The 17347-nt window shown below is 38.7% G+C and overlaps 1 non-coding gene across 1 annotated transcript; it reads left to right on the top strand.

The window, feature by feature from the left end:
* Positions 1-224: 224 nt before the first annotated feature.
* On the top strand, positions 225-485 carry LOC136377901 (small Cajal body-specific RNA 13). The gene has a single exon (XR_010746513.1). It is a non-coding gene; the product is annotated as a small Cajal body-specific RNA 13 (non-coding RNA).
* The last annotated feature ends 16862 nt before the right edge of the window (positions 486-17347 follow it).

The following is a 17347-nucleotide window of genomic DNA, read 5'->3' as shown; positions in this document are numbered from 1 at the left end:
AGAGGAAGGAAGACTTCCAAACTTCTTTTATGAGGTAAGCATAATCCTCATTCCAAAACCAGGTAAAGACGCTACAAAGAAAGAAAACTATAAGCCAATATCCCTGACGAATGTAGATGTTAAAATTTTCAACAAGTTATTAGCAAAGTGGATCTAGCAATATATTAAAAAATTGGACATCATGATCAAGTGGAATTTATTCTGGGGAACCAAGCCTGGTACAATATTAGCAAATCAATAAATGTGATTCAGTGGTACCCTAGAGCACACCAGACTTGCAGAAAAAGCACACTCCAGAGGAAGCTGAGGCAGGACTGCTCAAGAGCCAGCCATTTTCCTCTGATAATTCCCTGCTACTGTTGTCATGGTGATGATGACTGTCCTGTGTCATTATCGATCCACCAACAGTTAGAGAAGCTTTGCAGTTGAGATATTGTTTAACAGATGGAGTGGTTTCTGTTAGACACTTAAGCACTGCTACAAAAAAAATGTGACTCACCACATAAACAAAAGGAAAGATAAAAATCACATGATTATATCAGTAGATGCAAATAAAGCATTTGATAAAATCCAGCACCCATTTGTGATAAAAACTTTCAGCAAAGTGGGAATATAGGAAACATACCTCAACATAATAAAGGCCATCTATGCCAAACCGACAGCCAACATCATAGTCAATAGGCAAAAATTAAAAATAATCCCCTTGAGATCAGGAACAAGGCAGGGGTGCCCCCTTTCACCACTCTTATTCAACATAGTCTGGAAGTCTTAGCTACAGCAATCAGATAAGAAGAAGAAATAAAAGGCATACAAATTGGAAAAGAAGTAAAACTATCATTATTTGTTGATGACATGATACTCTACATAGAAAACCATAAAGTCCCAGTCAAAAAACTATTAGACCTGTTAAATGAATTCAGCAGGATATAAAATTAATGTTCAGAAATCAGTGGCATTTTTATTCACCAACAATAAGCCATCTGAAAGAGAAATTAAGGAAACAATCTCCTTCACTATTGCAACAACAACAACAAAAAATTACCTAGGAGTAAATTTAACCAAGGAGATAAAAGACTTATACTTGGAAAATTATAAAACATTGATAAATGAAATCAAGAAAGATACAAACAAGTAAAAGCATAAACCATGTTTATGGATAGGAAGAATAAACATCATTAAAATGTTTATATTACACAAAGCAGTCTGTAGATTTAATGCAATTCTAATGAAAATACCAATGGTATATTTCAAAGATATAGAACAAATATTCCAAAAATTTATATGGAACAGAAAAGATTATGAATAGCCTCAGCAATCTTGAAAATGAGAATAAAGTGGGAGGTATCACACTTCCGGATATCAAGTTATACTATAAGGCCATTGTTCAAAACAGCCTGGTACTGGCATAAGAACAGGCATACAGATCAATGGAACAGAACAGAGAACCCAGAAATAAACCCACAAATTTATGGTCAATTGATATTTAACAAAGGAGATAAGAGCATACAGTGGAGTAAAGATAGTCTCTTTCATAAATGGTGTTGGGCCTGACCAGGTGGTGGTGCATTGGATAGAGCATCGAACTGGGATGTGGAGGACCCAGGTTCAAGACCCCTAGGTTTCCAGCTTGAGCACAGTCTCATCTGGTTTGAGCAGGGCTCACTATCTTGAGCCCGAGGTCGCTGGCTCGAGCAAGGGGTTATTCGGTCTACTGTAGCCCCTGGTCAAGGCAAATATGAGAAATCTATCAATGAACAACTAAGGAACTGCAAAGAATTGATGTTTCTCATCTCTCTCCTTTCCTGCCTGTCTGTCCCTATCTGTTCCTCTCTCCGACTCTCTCTGTCTCTGCCACAATAAATAAATAAATAAATAAATATTGTTGGGAAAACTGAACAGTTACATGCAAAAAAATGAAACTAGAACACCAACTTACACCATTCACAAAAATAAACTTAAAATGGATAAGAGACTTAAATGTAAGTAGTAAAATGATAAACATCTTGGAAGAAAATATAGGCAGTAAACTCTCCAATATCTCTTGTAGCAATATATTTGCCAATTATCTTCATGGGCAAGTGAAATAAAGGACAAAATAAACAAATGGGACTATATCAAAATAAAAAAGTTTTTGCAAAGGAAAAGACACTACCAACAAAATAAAAAGACAGCCCATGCAATGGCAGAACATATTCGCCAATCTGATAAGGGGTTAATAACCAAAATTTATAAAGAACTTCTAAAACTCAACACCAGGGAGGTAAACAATCCAATTAAAAAATGGGCAAAAGAAATGAATAGACACTTCTCCAAGGAGGACATACAGATGGCCAATAGGCATATGAAAACATGTTTAACATCACTAATCATCAGAGAAATGCAAATTAAAACCACAATGAGATACCTCACATCTGTCAGAATGGTGCTCATTAACAAATCAATGCACAAATGCTGGCAAGGACGTGGAGAAAAAGGAAACCCTCCTGCACTGCTGGTGGGAATGCAGACTTGTGCAGCCACTTTGGAAAACAGTATGGCATTTTCTCAGAAAAATTAAAAATGGAACTGCCTTTTGACCCAGCTATCACACTTTTATGGATATATCCTAAGAATACCAAATCACTGATTCAAAAGAAGATATTCATTCCCATGTTTATGGTAGCATTGTTTACAATAGTGAAGATCTGGAAACAGCCCAAGTGTCTGTCAGTGGATGAGTGGATTAAAAAGTGTGATATATATACACAGTGGAATAGTACACGGCCATGAAAAATAAAGAAATCTTACCTTTTGTGATGACATGGATGGACCTGGAGACTATTATGCTAAGTGAAATAAGCCAGGCAGAGAAAGACAAATATCATATGATCTCATTTACATGTAGAATCTAATGAACAAAGTGAACTGAAGAATGGAATAGAGGCAGGGGCAGGGTCACAGGAATAGAAGGACAGCTGTCAGAGGGAAGGGGGATCAGAGGATGGGATCAGAGAAGGTGACGGGATTAGTAAAATTATATATACATAACATATAGATACAGATAACAGAACAGCAAATCCCAAAGGAAGGGGGGAAGATGTTGAGGAAAGGGGACAAAGGAAGAGTGATGGGGGGGTGAGGGAGTTATATTGAGTGGGACACTTGAATCCATTTTAACATAATAAATTAAAATTTATAAAAAATTAAAAAAATAAAATAAAAAATGAGATGACATCAAACTAAAATCTTTTGCACAGTAAAATAAAAAAAAAATCTGTCAACAAAATGAAAAGACAAACCACTGAATGGAACAAAATATATACCAATCATGCATCTGATAAGGGGTTAATATCCAAAAGTTATAAAGAACTTATAAAACTCAACACCAAGGAAAAGAAGCAAATACTGTATTCAAATTTAAAAATAGGCAAAGGACCTAAATAGACTCTCCCCCAAAGAGGACACACAGATGGCCAATAGATATATAAAGAGATGCTCAAAGACCTTAGTCATCAGAGAAACGCAAATTAACACCATAATGAAATATCACCTCACACCGGTCAGAATGGCTATCATCAATAAATCAACAAATAACAACTGTTGGTGAGAATGTGGAGATAAAAGAACTTTCAGTGACTGTTGGTGGGAATGCAGATTGGTGCAGCCACTGTGGAAAGCAATGTGGAGTTACTTCAAAAAATTAAAAATGAAACTGACTTATGGCCAGTAATTCCACTTTTGGAGATTTATTTTTTAAAAAAGCAACAAAACAAAACTGAAACACTAATTTGAAAAAATATATGCATCTCTGTTTTCACTGAAGTTTTATTTACAATAGCTAAGATTTGGAAGCAGCCCAAGCGTCTATCAGTAGATGAGTGGATAAAAATCTGGAGCACATTTATACAATGGAATTCTACTCAGCCATAAAAAAGGTAATTTTGCTCTTTGTGACTGCCTGGATGGACCTGGAGAGCATTATGCTGAGTGAAATGAACCAGAGAAAGACAAGTACCATATGATTTCCCTCATATGTAGAATCAAAATGAACTAATAAAATAGCAGCAGACTTATACTTGGAGAACTGGGTGACAGCTGTCATTTTTGGGGGGGTGGGTGGTGGTGGTGGAAGGATTGAGCAAAAAAAGGAAAAAAAAGAGAGCAAACTCGGACACAGACAGCAGTGTGGCGACTGCTGTGGGAGCGGAGTGGGGAGGGTATAGGGGATAAACACACAGCACAGTGTACAGATGACGTGTTGTAGAATTGTGCATGTAAAATCTATATAATTTTGCTAGCCAATGTCACTCCAATAAATTCGATAAAAAGAAAAAAATTAAGAAGTAGAAAATAAATAAATAAATAAATAAATAAATAAAGGAAATATTTGTATATTTATGGACTGGAAGAATTGCTAAAATGTTTATAGGACCTGAATCAATCTAAAGATTTAATAACATCTCTGTTAAAATTTATACAACATTTCCCCAGAACTAGAGAAAAAAAATACAATTTTGAAATTCATATGGAACCATAAAAGACAGAAAACAACCAGTGCAATCTTGAGCACACGTGCACAAACCTCTCCCCACGCCATACTTGGAGGTATTGCGTTAGCTGTTTTCAAAATACACTACAAAATTCTCTGGCAGCCACATTTTGATAAAAAGAAATAGGTAAAATTAATATAACCTTTTACATAACCTAATATATCCTAAAAATTACTTCAATCAGTAATCAACATAAACAATTAATACTGTATTTCACATTCATTTTTCAATATTAAGTGTTTGAAATCCAGGGTGTATTTTATACTTACAACATATCTCAACTAAGACACACCACATTTCAAGTACTCAGTAGCCAAATGGGGCTGTCATGTTCAACAGTGCAGGTCCAAACCTGAGCAAGTCAAGAGTTGTGTCTGCACGACTTCAGGTGAGATCTATGCAAGGTTGTCACATTCCTAATTTTGGTAGGAAGATTACTATCTAACTAAATGATAGATGTTCCCTTTGAACACTGATGGTTTTATGATTTTATGTTTTTTCTCAACACTTAGCCTTCTGGATTTTTAAAAATTAGTTAGCCATCAGGACTTCTTTATAGATTCTAGATGCAATGGCTAATTATTCTGCAATAATATTATTATTGTTCTTAAGAGGGAAAAAATGTTTGACTATGTTGGATATCCAAATTTAAGATTTTTTTGATATTGAAATCATGTTTCATTTCTTCCTTTTAAGTTTGGAAAAAGAAAGAGGAAGAAAAAATACAAAATTCACCTAAGATAAATTTAACTGTAAATATTTACTTTTTGAAACAGCTTTAGGCCCTGGCCAGTTGGCTCAGCGGTAGAGCATTGGCCCTGGAAATCCTGGGTTCAATTCCTGGTCAGGGCACACAGAAGAAGCGACCATCTGCTTCTTCATTACCCTTCCTCCCCTCAACCCTTCGCTTTCTTCTCCTCCTGCAGCCATGGCACATGCAAATAGGTTGGCCCTAAGTGCTGAGGATGGCACCATGGCCTCACCCTAGGTGCTAAAATAGCTTGGTTACTGAGCAATGGAACAAAGGCCCCAGATGGGCAGAGCATTGCCCATTGGCGGTTTGCTGGGTGGATCCCAGACGGGACGTGTGAAGGAGTCTGTCTCTCTGTCTTCCCACTTCTTACTTAATAATAATAAAAAGTAATAGCTTTAAAATACAAACTAATTATTAAGTTTATGAAACATTACTGAATCAAGCAGGAAGTTTATATGTATCCAAGTTACACAACTGACAAATTAATAGGTATAAATGGTTTCATGATTTCATGTCATTTCAGAAACAGAACCTAGACTACTTTCCTATAGCATTCAATTTTTTAAAATGTATTGATTTTCGATAGAGAGGAAGAGGAGAGAGAGAAAGACTGATTCATTGTTCCACTTTCTTCTGCATTCTTTGGTTGACATCTGTATGCGCCCTGACCAGGGATTGAACCTGCAACCCCAGCACATCAGTATGATTCTCCAATCAACTAAACTGCTTGACCAGGACTCGAAGGCATATTTAAAGAAATGTGTCTTTATTTTCCCTTGAAGGAGGAAATATTTTAGAGCTGCAATGTCAGCGATGAGACAATAAAAAATAATAAAGTAAAAAGGAGGTTTAAAGAAGGGATATTTGGTTTCAAAAATTGAAAGTGAGAAAATACTCCAGTTCTAAAATGCAGCTATGTGCATCACAGCACAAAGGCTGAGATGACACAAAGAGAAGACCCCTGGGCCTGCACAGGAGGGTGTGTGCTGGGAGAAAATAGGCACTGTGTTTTAGAGAAAGATGAGTGGAGAAACCATTGATAGTGCTCTGAATTATATTTAAGAGCTAAGCTTGTTTCTCCATCCCACCACACAGAGCCAAGGAAAAGACTCTCTCCACCACCCCTAATAGCTTAGACTGTTGACCATAACTTTACTGCCATCATGTAATAATGGACAGACCGTAAAAATTTATGCAGTATCCTGACCTGTGGTGGTGCAGTGGATAAAGCATCGACCTGGAACGCTGAGGTTGCCGGTTCAAAACCCTGGGCTTGCCTGGTCAAGGCACATATGGGGGTTGATGCTTCCTGCTCCTTCCTCCCCCTTCTCTCTCTCTCTCTCTCTCACTCTCCTCTCTAAAAATTAATTTAAAAAAATAAAAATTTTAAAAAATTATTTAAAAAAAATTTATGCAGTAAATTGTGCAGGAGCCTGTTTCCTGCATTTCTAATCCTTTGATTGTGTTACTGAGAGGATAGATGAAGACACCAAATGTTGCCTCCTGAAGAGGTCTCCCGATGGCTTCCTTGTGCACTGCCACATAGTGCATTTCAGTACTACAGGGCAGTGGGCTCAGGGGAGGGAGGCTCTTCTATAACGACAGACTGTAGATCATGAAGGTGCAGAATTGGATTGAGGAGTCAACAAAGAACCAATTCTGGCCAAAGAGATGTATAGACAGTTCTGTTGGGGGGCTTCCAGAAATGTTTTCCTCCCTGGTAGAAAGAAGTACTAGGGGGATATAGTTCCTTTTTCTGCCTCTCCATAAGGCTGTGTGAGAACCTGAAAACTGAAGCAAAAATGGCCATTTTGTAGCCATGAGAGTCACAAGGAAGCTAGCCCAAAATTCTGTCATCATTTCATGCTCAGAAATAACCTACCCAAGTTAAAAATGTTTTTCACACTCTGAACAAGGTATTCAATTTTGATTGCCAAGTCTCTTAGGACCGGGCCTCTCCTTGAGAAGGCAGTTTATTTTTAAGGGTCTGGTGAAGTGTTGAGTAAAAAGGGATCATTAAAATCACTCTTCATCCTAAATAGAGCTTGCAAAAGAGTCAAGAGTTCTGTAGTCACTGGCATAATGAACACTAAACTATTATTTGTCTACTTAGCCAGAAGGAAATGTGAGGTTTCTTCGGCAGTTTAAGATGTGCACCTCAGAACTGAAATCTTTGATGACTGGGTTTTTAAAAAATTTTTTTTTGTGTGTGTGTGGAAGAGACAGAGAGAATCAGAGAGAGGAACAGATAGGGACAGACAGACAGGAAGGGAGAGAGATGAGAAGTATCAATTTTTCATTGCGGTTCCTTAGTTCATTGATTTATTTCTCATATATGCCTTGACTGGGGAGCTGCAGCAGACTGAGTGACCCCTTGCTTGAGCCAGTGACCTTGGGTTCAAGCTGGTGAGCCCTGCTCAAACCAGATGAGACCGCACTCAAGCTGGTGACCTCGGGGTCTCAAACCTGGGTCTTCCACATCTCAGTCCGACGCTCTATCCACTGCATCACCTCTGGTCAGGCCTGTGGTATTTTTTTAATGCATTTATTTGAGCCAAACTGATGACAGATGTTGAGGAACAAGATCTCAAATGCACCCGATGACTATGATATTTATTTGAGTTCTTTGAACATTTAAAGCACGAACTAGGTCACCATAGATCCCATTTTGACTTCAACATCAAAACCAATACATCCCTGTGGCCAGTCTCCCTTGTGTCCTATACCAAACGTTTTCAAATTTTATTATATAAATAAGCTTAAATCTCCTATCTTTAAAATTCCTCATTTGACCCTACATCCCACCAACTATGCCCTCTTATTCTACTCACACCTTCACAATCAATGGACAATTTTCAATTCTTAGCTTATTTGTCCTGTTGGAAACATTTGATGCTGTTGACTTCCCCCTTCTTGAAATCACATTATTCTTTGGATTCCTCAACAACTCTTCTCTTCTGCCCCATATTCCCCAGTTCCAAATACATCTGTTTAACCATCAGTTGCTTGTCATTCTCTACATAAAAACTGGCCCCTTATAGCTAGGAAAGAGAGAAGATAATGTTATGGAGATTAGTAATTATTTAATAAATTATGCTTTGTTTAGTAAATTGGTTCAGTAGAACTTTCTGTAATTGAGCAATTGAAATGTGGCTAATGCAACTGAGGAAATGAATTATTAATTTAGTTTAAGTCAATTGACATAGGCCCTGGCTGCTTGTTAAAGTGGTAGAGTGTGGGCTGAGTGTGTGGAAGTCCCAAATTCGATTCTTGATCAGGGCACCCAGGAGAAGTGACCATCTGCTTTTCCACCCCTCTCCCTTCTCTCTCTTTGTCTCTTTCTTTTCCCCTCTGGCAGTCATGGTTCCAATGGCTCAAGCAGAGTTGGCCCCGGGCACTGAGGATGGCTCCATGGCCTTATCTCAGTTGCTAAAATAGCTCAGTTGCCGAGCAATGGAGCAGCAGCCCTAGATGGGCAGAGCATTGCCCCAGTAAGGGGTTTGCCGAGCAGATCCTGGTCGGGACTCATGTAAGAGTCTGTCTCTGTGCTTCCCTGCCTTTCACTTAATAAAAAAAATAATTAATTGACATAGCCACATGTGTCAAATGGCTACAGTATTGGACAATGCAGTATAGTCTTGCTACACAAAGTGTGGTCCATGGATTCAGCTGATATATATCACTTGGGTGCCAGTCAGAAATGCAGAATCTCAGGCTGCCACACAGACTTTTTGAGTCAGAATCTGTGCTTTAGAAGGCCCCCAGGTGGTTCATAACCACAGTAACATTTGAGAAATATTGTTCTAGAAGGTTACGTTTAAAGTACTACAGTGGCAAACAAGTGTGTGTGGCCTACCACAGCTTCTTGATATTATTATACCCTGGAAAAGGTTCTTTCTGTGAATTTTCACCAAGTCCTCTTGACACAGCAATTAGATACACTTAATCATATCTTGACTGAAGTTCCTCTGGATGCTAAAGTACTAAGATAATTATCATTTCAGGAAGCAGTTGAGTTTAATCCATTGATCTGAGATACATTTCTTTCCTCAGTCTAGCATATGTCATGTGTTCGTGAAACCACCCATTCCTTTCCTGTGTTCTGAGTAAACATTACTTTCCTGTCATAAAAGAGTACAGTAAATGAGAGGGGGATGGGAATTAAATCACATGATATAGTAACCTTCAACAAGGACCTGCTTTTTCTATACTGAAGTCAGATCAGTACTCTAAGGCATGAGAGGTGATTTACATATTATAGATCTGAAACTAAAAGAAGATTATAGAGAAAGTTTATGTTGAACAAAATATTTCCTCACTATTGAACAAATGTCTCCATGCTCTAGAATGCTTCCAAACTGTTAGGCGATATAGTCACCTAAAAATGTGGTGAGGCCTCCGTTGTTATGGCCTTGGAAATGTCAGATAGCCACCTCAGGAGGCAGAGCAGGTTAAGAAAGAAAGGTGGGTTGGAAGTCTCAGAGACAGGCATCTGTCTGGCTTCTACTCAGGCTGCCTTGCCTCTCTGACCTCAGTTCCTTCTCCTGTAGAATGATTTACTTGAATTCTGTAGAGCTTTTTAAATTCTATAGAGCTTTTTAAAGTCAGTTTTAGCTTTCACATTCAAACCTTGTCCCAGAAAACTTATAAAAATCAAGTTAAAAATAAATAATCATCTTAGAAAATCATGTACATTTATATATTTATTCAACAAACATTGAAGTCATTCAACAAGTATGTGTCAGGCACTGTTCTGGGCATTGGGAAATAACAATAAACAATATGGTTTAGGGTCTGGTAAAATACATATTTAGGAAAGTGGTAAGTAATTCAGGAATGGCTAATTCTCAAGTTTCTTTACACTACCAAGTCATTGACCAAAACTTTGAAATGTTAGGGTGCCCTACTTGAATTAAAAGTTTGAAAGTTAAGCATAGTGAGAAACAGAAGGCAGTATATCTCAGTAGACAAAAAAGCAGAAAATAAACCCATGGTGAACGATTAAGCAATAAAAATATCTGGTGAAGCCTGACCAGGCAGTGGCGCAGTGGATAGAGTGTGGGACTGGGATGCGGAGGACCCAGGTTTAAAACTCTGAGGTCACTGGCTTGAGTGTGGGCTCATCTGGCTTGAGCATGGGCTCACCAGCTTGAGCATGGGGTAGCTGGTTTGAGCATGAGATCTTAGACATGACCCCATGGTCATTGGCTTAATTCCAAAGGTTGCTGGCTTGAGCCAAGGTCACTGGCTTGAGCAAAGGGTCACTCAATCTGTTGTAGCCCCCTGGTCAAGGCACAGATGAAAAAGCAATCAATGATTAGCTAAGGAGACTAAGGAGCTGCAAATTGAGGGGCCCTGGCTGGATAGCTCAGTTGGTTAGAGTATTGGTCCAAAGAACAGAAGTTGCTGGTTCCATCCCCATCAGGGCACATACAGGAACAGATTCATGTTCCTTTCTTTCTCTCTTTCCCTCTCTTTCTAAAATCAATAAATAAAATAAATAAGTAAATAAAAATTTGAGGGATAGAGTGTGGTGTGGTTTGAGTCAAAGTTGAGACTGGCCAAGTTGTGGACCAGCATAAATCTCTCTCTGCCATTGTTAAAGTTTCCTTCTTAATGTTTAATCTCAATCTTTCTTGCTCCACTTAAAATCATGTATCTTTTTATCAGCTTTAGTGAACACATTAACAGGATAAAGTAGAATTTATATATATATCTGAAGACTAATATTCATAGCTTTCAACCATCCAAGACTTTGTGCATCAGCACCACTTTTAATTTTATACTGCTCACAAAAATTAGGGTATATTTCAAAATGAATATGAAGTGATAAAAAAAGAAGCATTTGATTTTTTTATTAAACAAGAACATCAGAAAAGCAAACGACAAGTCAAAAAAAGTTGTTTGATTATGCAAATGAGGTACAAAACCAACTTTTATTTCATTGGTGAAAATGCACTGTACAAAAGGCTAAAAGTACTGGAGTATCTGCACGTTCCTTGATATTGAAAGTGCACATCCTGCAATTTCCCAGCCCTTTCATTGCCCTTGCAACATGATTGCCTGAATGGAAAGCCTGGAGAGCCATAAGACATCTTGAAGTTGGTCAAACACAGATGACAGTGGTAACAGCACTTAAAACATCCCAAAGCATGATTAACAGACTGTGAAATCACTTTCAAGAGACTGGCACAGTACGAAGAAGATGAGGGTAGTGTTGCCCATCTGCCACAACAGCAAGAGATGACTGCTACTTGACCTTATTGGCAAGAAGGAACAGGTACAGCAATGCAACAGAGCTGTGGGGACAGTTTCTTGCTGCCACTAGATAATGGATATGCACCCAGACCATACAAAATCAGCTCCATCATGTTGGACTGCATGCCCAGTGACCAATGGTATGCATTCTATTACCTGCTGAACATCATAGAACCCATAGAACAGGGGTCCCCAAACTACAGCCTGCGGGCCGCATGCAGCCCCCTGAGGCCATTTATCCAGCCCCTGCCGCACTTCCGGAAGGGGCACTTCTTTCATTGATGGTCAGTGAGAGGAGCACATTGACCATTTCATTAGCCAAAAGCAGGCCCATAGTTCCCATTGAAATACTGGTCAGTTTGTTGATTTAAATTTACTTGTTCTTTATTTTAAATGCTTTTAATTTATTTTATTTTATTTATTCATTTTAGAGAGGAGAGGGAGAGAGAGGAGAGAGAGACAGAGAGAGAGAAGGGGGAGAGAGCTGGAAGCATCAACTCCCACATGTGCCTTGACCAGGCAAGCCCAGGGTTTCGAACCGGCGACCTCAGCATTTCCAGGTTGACGCTTTATCCACTGCGCCATCACAGGTCAGGCCACTTGTTCTTTATTTTAAATATTGTATTTGTTCCCGTTTTGTTTTTTTACTTTAAAATAAGATATGTGCAGTGTGCATAGGGATTTGTTCATAGTTCTTTTTATAGTCCGGCCCTCCAATGATCTGAGGGACAGTGAACTGGCCCCTTGTGTAAAAGGTTTGGGGACCCCTGCCACAGAAGGTGGGTTGATGAGCATTGTCATTGGACCTGTGATGAGTAGTCAACTGTCCTCTTCTCTGAGGAGTCATGGTTCAGTCTGCAGCCTGAAAATCATCGTGTCCTGATATGTTGTGAGCGAGGAACAATGGAGAATCCATGTTTCATGTGAGAAAGGGACTCTTTGGTGGTGGTGGAATCATGAGATGGGCTGGCATCAGCATTGGTGGTCGTACCAACCTCTACAATGTAGAGTCTACATCATCATAAATGCATTGCTAATTGCTGTCAGATATTGAGATGAGGTCCTGCACCTTATAGTGGTACCCTATCCTGGAGCAGTTGGAAACAACTTTCTTTTCATGGACGATAATGCAAGGCCTCACCATGCACATCTCGTCAACAACATCCTTCAGGAGGCAGGAATGGAACGCATGGACTGGCCTTCATGTTCTCCAGACCTGAATCCCATTGAACATGCTTGGGATGCACTGGGAAGACATCTAGAAAACTATCCAGTGCCTCCCACAACACTGCTTTTTTATTATTATTTTTCTAAAGTGAGAAGTGGGGAGGCAGAGAGACAAACTCCTGCATGTGCCTGACCGGGATCCACCTGGCAAGCCCATTAGGGGGCGATTCTCTGCCCATCTGGTGTGCTGTGCTCCATTGCAATGAAGCCATTCTAACACCTGAGGCAGAGGCCATGGAGCCATTCTCAGTGCCCGGGCCAATTTTGTTCCAATGGAAAGGAGAGGGGGAAGGGTGGAGAAGCAGATGGACTTTCCTCTTGTGTGCCCTGGCCAAGAATCAAACCCAAGACTTCTACATGCCAGGCCAACACTCCACCACTGAGCCAACCAGCCAGAGCTCTCCCACAACACTTCTTGAGCTGGAAGTTGCCCTGGAACAAGAATGGCAGAGGATCCCACAAGAACTGCTGGACAATCTGATCCTGTCCATGCCCCATTGCTGTCAGTGTGTTTGGGCAGTCTTGAGTGACCATACAACCTACTGAACAGTCAATGTGTGGCACTCTCATCTAGTTTGACATGCTTCTGTTTACTCCCACCAATATGTAACTTGCTACTCAATCAGGATAATTGAGTTTGCATCTCATTTGCATAATTGAACAACTTTCTTTGACTTGTTTGCTTTTCTGATGTTCTTGTTTAATTAAAAAAATCAAATGCTTCTTTTTTTTATCACTCCATATTTATTTTGAAATATCTCCTAATTTTTGTGAGCAGTGTATTATTTAACACTTTATCAACACTAGAAAATAACTGCTAGAGAATATTTAACTTTTAAAAGAAGTATGAGTTTTCTGCAACTTGCTTGTTTGATGCTCTTCAGTTTGTTTGGTACCTAAAGATGCTCAGCAATGCTGCCCTGAGTCACCTTTTTTAGGGAGAGGAGTGAGAGGGACAGATGGCCTCCGGGCCTTCATGTCCTATCTGTGAAGTGACCGAGAGGGATGGGATGGTCTATCTGAACGTCTCTGGTTTCAAATCTCATGTCTCCATGGAAGAAAGTTATGCTGCGCCTGGGAGAGAGTGAGATAGACTGAGCCATGCACATAAAAAGAGAGAGGGACTGAGAATGCAGGTACCTAGAGTGGAGATATAAAAATCTCAGGTGCTGCCTCTAGTCTCTAGGTAAGCTTAGTCTCTGGGCTTTTTGAGTCAAATAGGGCATGAAGCCTGGCATTTCAAGATCTTGGTTAATGACTTCTGAGTGTAAACAGATTTGAGGATGAGCAGTTACAGACCTTATTACCACTTTCCTTAGGATATTCCATAGTAGCAATTGAACAACTCTAACAGACCAGTGACCTGCACCCATTCTTTCAGGAGCTGAGATTGCCCACCAATGGTCCTTTCAAATCACATCTCCTGGGGAGGGGAAAACGTGGGCATCGATGGTGGCAGCTCCAGCAGCACCTGCTTCAGACCTGTTTCCACAAGGACAGATTGACTTTGACTTCTGAAAATTATCTTAGGCTAATCACCAATATTAATGCATTATTGGAACCTTTTCCCTTTTCTGGGTGTGTGGGGGGGGAGAACTATATTTTAAAAAGAATTTTAATTCTCTATGATCTTAAAATATAATTTTACTTAAACATTAAGGTCCATTCCAAAATAAGATTCCAGATACCACATTGAATAAGATGAAAAACTGAGCCATAGATTGTTAATGGGTCACCAGAAATTATCTCAAGTTCACTGTGTGTGCATCATGGTGCAGTGGACATGGAGTTTTGGAACAAGGATGTAGCTTTCATTCTTATCTGCTCCCTGTGGCCTGTTGTAGTTTCTAAACTCTCTAAATTGTGGTGGCTCTATCTCTTACATAAGAGAGTTGTACTATTCTGGACTAGGTAGTTTCTAACTCTCATATTAAAGTTTTGTCATTTCTCTTTGAAATCTGGACACTCCTTAAGGAAAAAGTTCTGAATTCTGAATACAGTGGGAAAACATATTGAATACATACATTCTTCTTCTAACTGTGCTGTAAGTATAAATACATACATTTCAGTATTCTGAAATCCTTTCATAATCAATGTGAACAATGGATTGTCCAATTTAGTCCCTTATCAGTCAGACAAGCAACCTTTAAATAATTTATGGTTTTGGTAGAAACAAGCTTTATCCTGCAGATTCCAGGAACATATTTATATCTGAAAAACAGTTGTGACAGAAAATATGTCCAAATCCAGGCATATGACCTAGATTTTTCAATTTTTGAATTGACTTAAGGATATGTGTGTGTGTGTGTGTGTGTGTGTGTGTGTGTGTGTATATATATAATTATTTGAAAAATTTGTGACATTTTTCCAGCTGACTTGAATTGATACAAATTTTCTTTTGATAATAAGAATTGGAAATTGCACCTTCTATTGGTAGTTTTTCTTGAAATAATTAAGCATATGGCTCCATTAGCTTTTAATTCTGTTCATAGTTCTGTGGCCACAGCACTGTTGGACAATTATATAGCTAATGACACAAGTGGGGATGATTCTCATTCTTTTCCAAAGCAAATGAGAACAGGTGATAGAGTTTTAGTGCTTTTGAATTTCTGTAGCTGGACAATAAGTATGATTGGGTCTGGGTTTGCCTGTAACTTCTGAAGACATATTGGTTTCCTACATCTTTGGTACTAAACACAATACTTTCTTAAAATTATGTTTGAGTTCTTAGCACAGCTGAAGTTTACTATAAAGTTAGGACAGGAAATAAGAAGGTTGATGTAAGAAAACTGAAGACTTTTGAGAAAAATAAAATGAGTCCTCTTTTTAAAATGACCTCTCCAGAAGGCTGAGCTTCAAAAAGAACCATATCCCCAAATGGCAGTTAATGAAAGAGGGGAATCTTTGGAAACTGAATGACAAAGGTATAAATATTTCGAGCTTATTTCTTAGAGTAGAAAGACTCCCAGAAAGTACTTCTCTAGGTCATTCTTATTCTGAATGTTAAACATTTTGGGTATAACATACAAATATAATAAAATCAAAAACAGTATTTGAAAAAGAACTCGAAATTTTTCACAGTAATAAGAAAAATCCCTGCAGGTAAGTCATCGATAGTGAAAATAAAAGCCTTTACTTATATGAATAATGTTGAATCGGTTTAACCCAGGCATGGCCAACATACGGATGTGGCCCATGTAATGAGTTATGCGGCCTGTGATTAATTTTTTTTTTTTTTTACAGAGACAGAGAGAGAGTCAGAGAGAGGGATAGACAGAGACAGACAGACAGGAATGAAGAAATGAGAAGCATCAATCATTAGTTTTTTGTTGCGCATTGCGACACCTTATTTGTTCATTGATTGCTTTCTCATATGTGCCCTGACCACAGGCCTTCAGCAGACTGAGTAACCCCTTGCTCCAGCCAGCGACCTTGGGTCCAAGCTGGTGAGCTTTTGCTCAAACCAGATGAGCTCACGCTCAAGCTGGTGACCTCGGGGTCTTGAACCTGGGTCCTCAGCATCCCAGTCCAACGCTCTGTCCACTGCAGCATTGCCTGCTCAGGCCCGTGATTAAATTTTTAATATTCTCCACACGACGCACTATGGAAATAAAATAAGTGGTACTTTTAAATCATTACAAATAAACTACGATATCTTCAGTTATCTTCAGGTCAACTTATATTTGTGAACAAATTTTTTCTTTCATAAATCTAAATAAAAGTACAAGATCGAGATTGAATGATTTACATTTGGAGGCTGTGTTAAGAATAGCTTCTACAAGTATAGAGCCAGTTATTAAAAAAATAATAGGCGATGCGAAGCGCCTCAACATGTCACATTAGTTTTTTTATTAATTGGTTGTACTAAATTACTTACATTTATTCATAAACAAATTACATAATAAAATTTTGTTTACTTAAATCGTTTTGTATTTAACATTTTTTAATTTTAATATTTTGTCTGGCCTTTAAAAAAAGTTTTCTTTCTAATCTGGTCTGGGGGCAAAAACTGTTGGCCACACCTGGTTTAACCACTAGCTGTAGAAATAGTCATCCATTTGTGGTCCACTTATCTGCAGTCTCCATCTTGACTGTTGAACTTCGGAAGCCTCTGTGTAAAGCTTGAGCTATCCCCGGTTCATTATTCATCTCATGATTTCTTTTGACTGTCCTCATGAGTGGATTGTAGCAAACTGTTCTCATTGCCTGCCCTGATGTAGATCACCTACAAATGACCAAGGTGCCTTGAGTCTTCCACCAGAAACAAATAAATCATAACAGAAAAAGAAAAAGTAAGTAGTTTGGGTAGTAATTTGTTTGTGCATGGAAAACAGATCTAGAAATTTCAGTACTTGGAAAAGAAGTTACAGGCTGTTGAAGGATAATGCTGTTGGGGCTGTGGGGATCTTAAGGGTAAGGGCCTGAAAGCAAAGAAAATTGATGATTCAATTTCTTCCTTTCTTATGAATTTACCACTGTGCATTTCAATATTTGTAGGGTAATTCTGAGAAGCAACTAAAAAAGAATGGGATTTTGTGTTTATAAAAGATCTCTGTGTACATTAGAAAGAGAAAAATAA

Source organism: Saccopteryx leptura, chromosome 6, assembly GCF_036850995.1.
Source record: "Saccopteryx leptura isolate mSacLep1 chromosome 6, mSacLep1_pri_phased_curated, whole genome shotgun sequence".
In the NCBI taxonomy this organism is placed as follows: Eukaryota; Metazoa; Chordata; class Mammalia; order Chiroptera; family Emballonuridae; genus Saccopteryx; species Saccopteryx leptura.
Note: the sequence above shows the minus strand (reverse complement) of the source record. Positions and strands in the feature narration are given on the sequence as shown.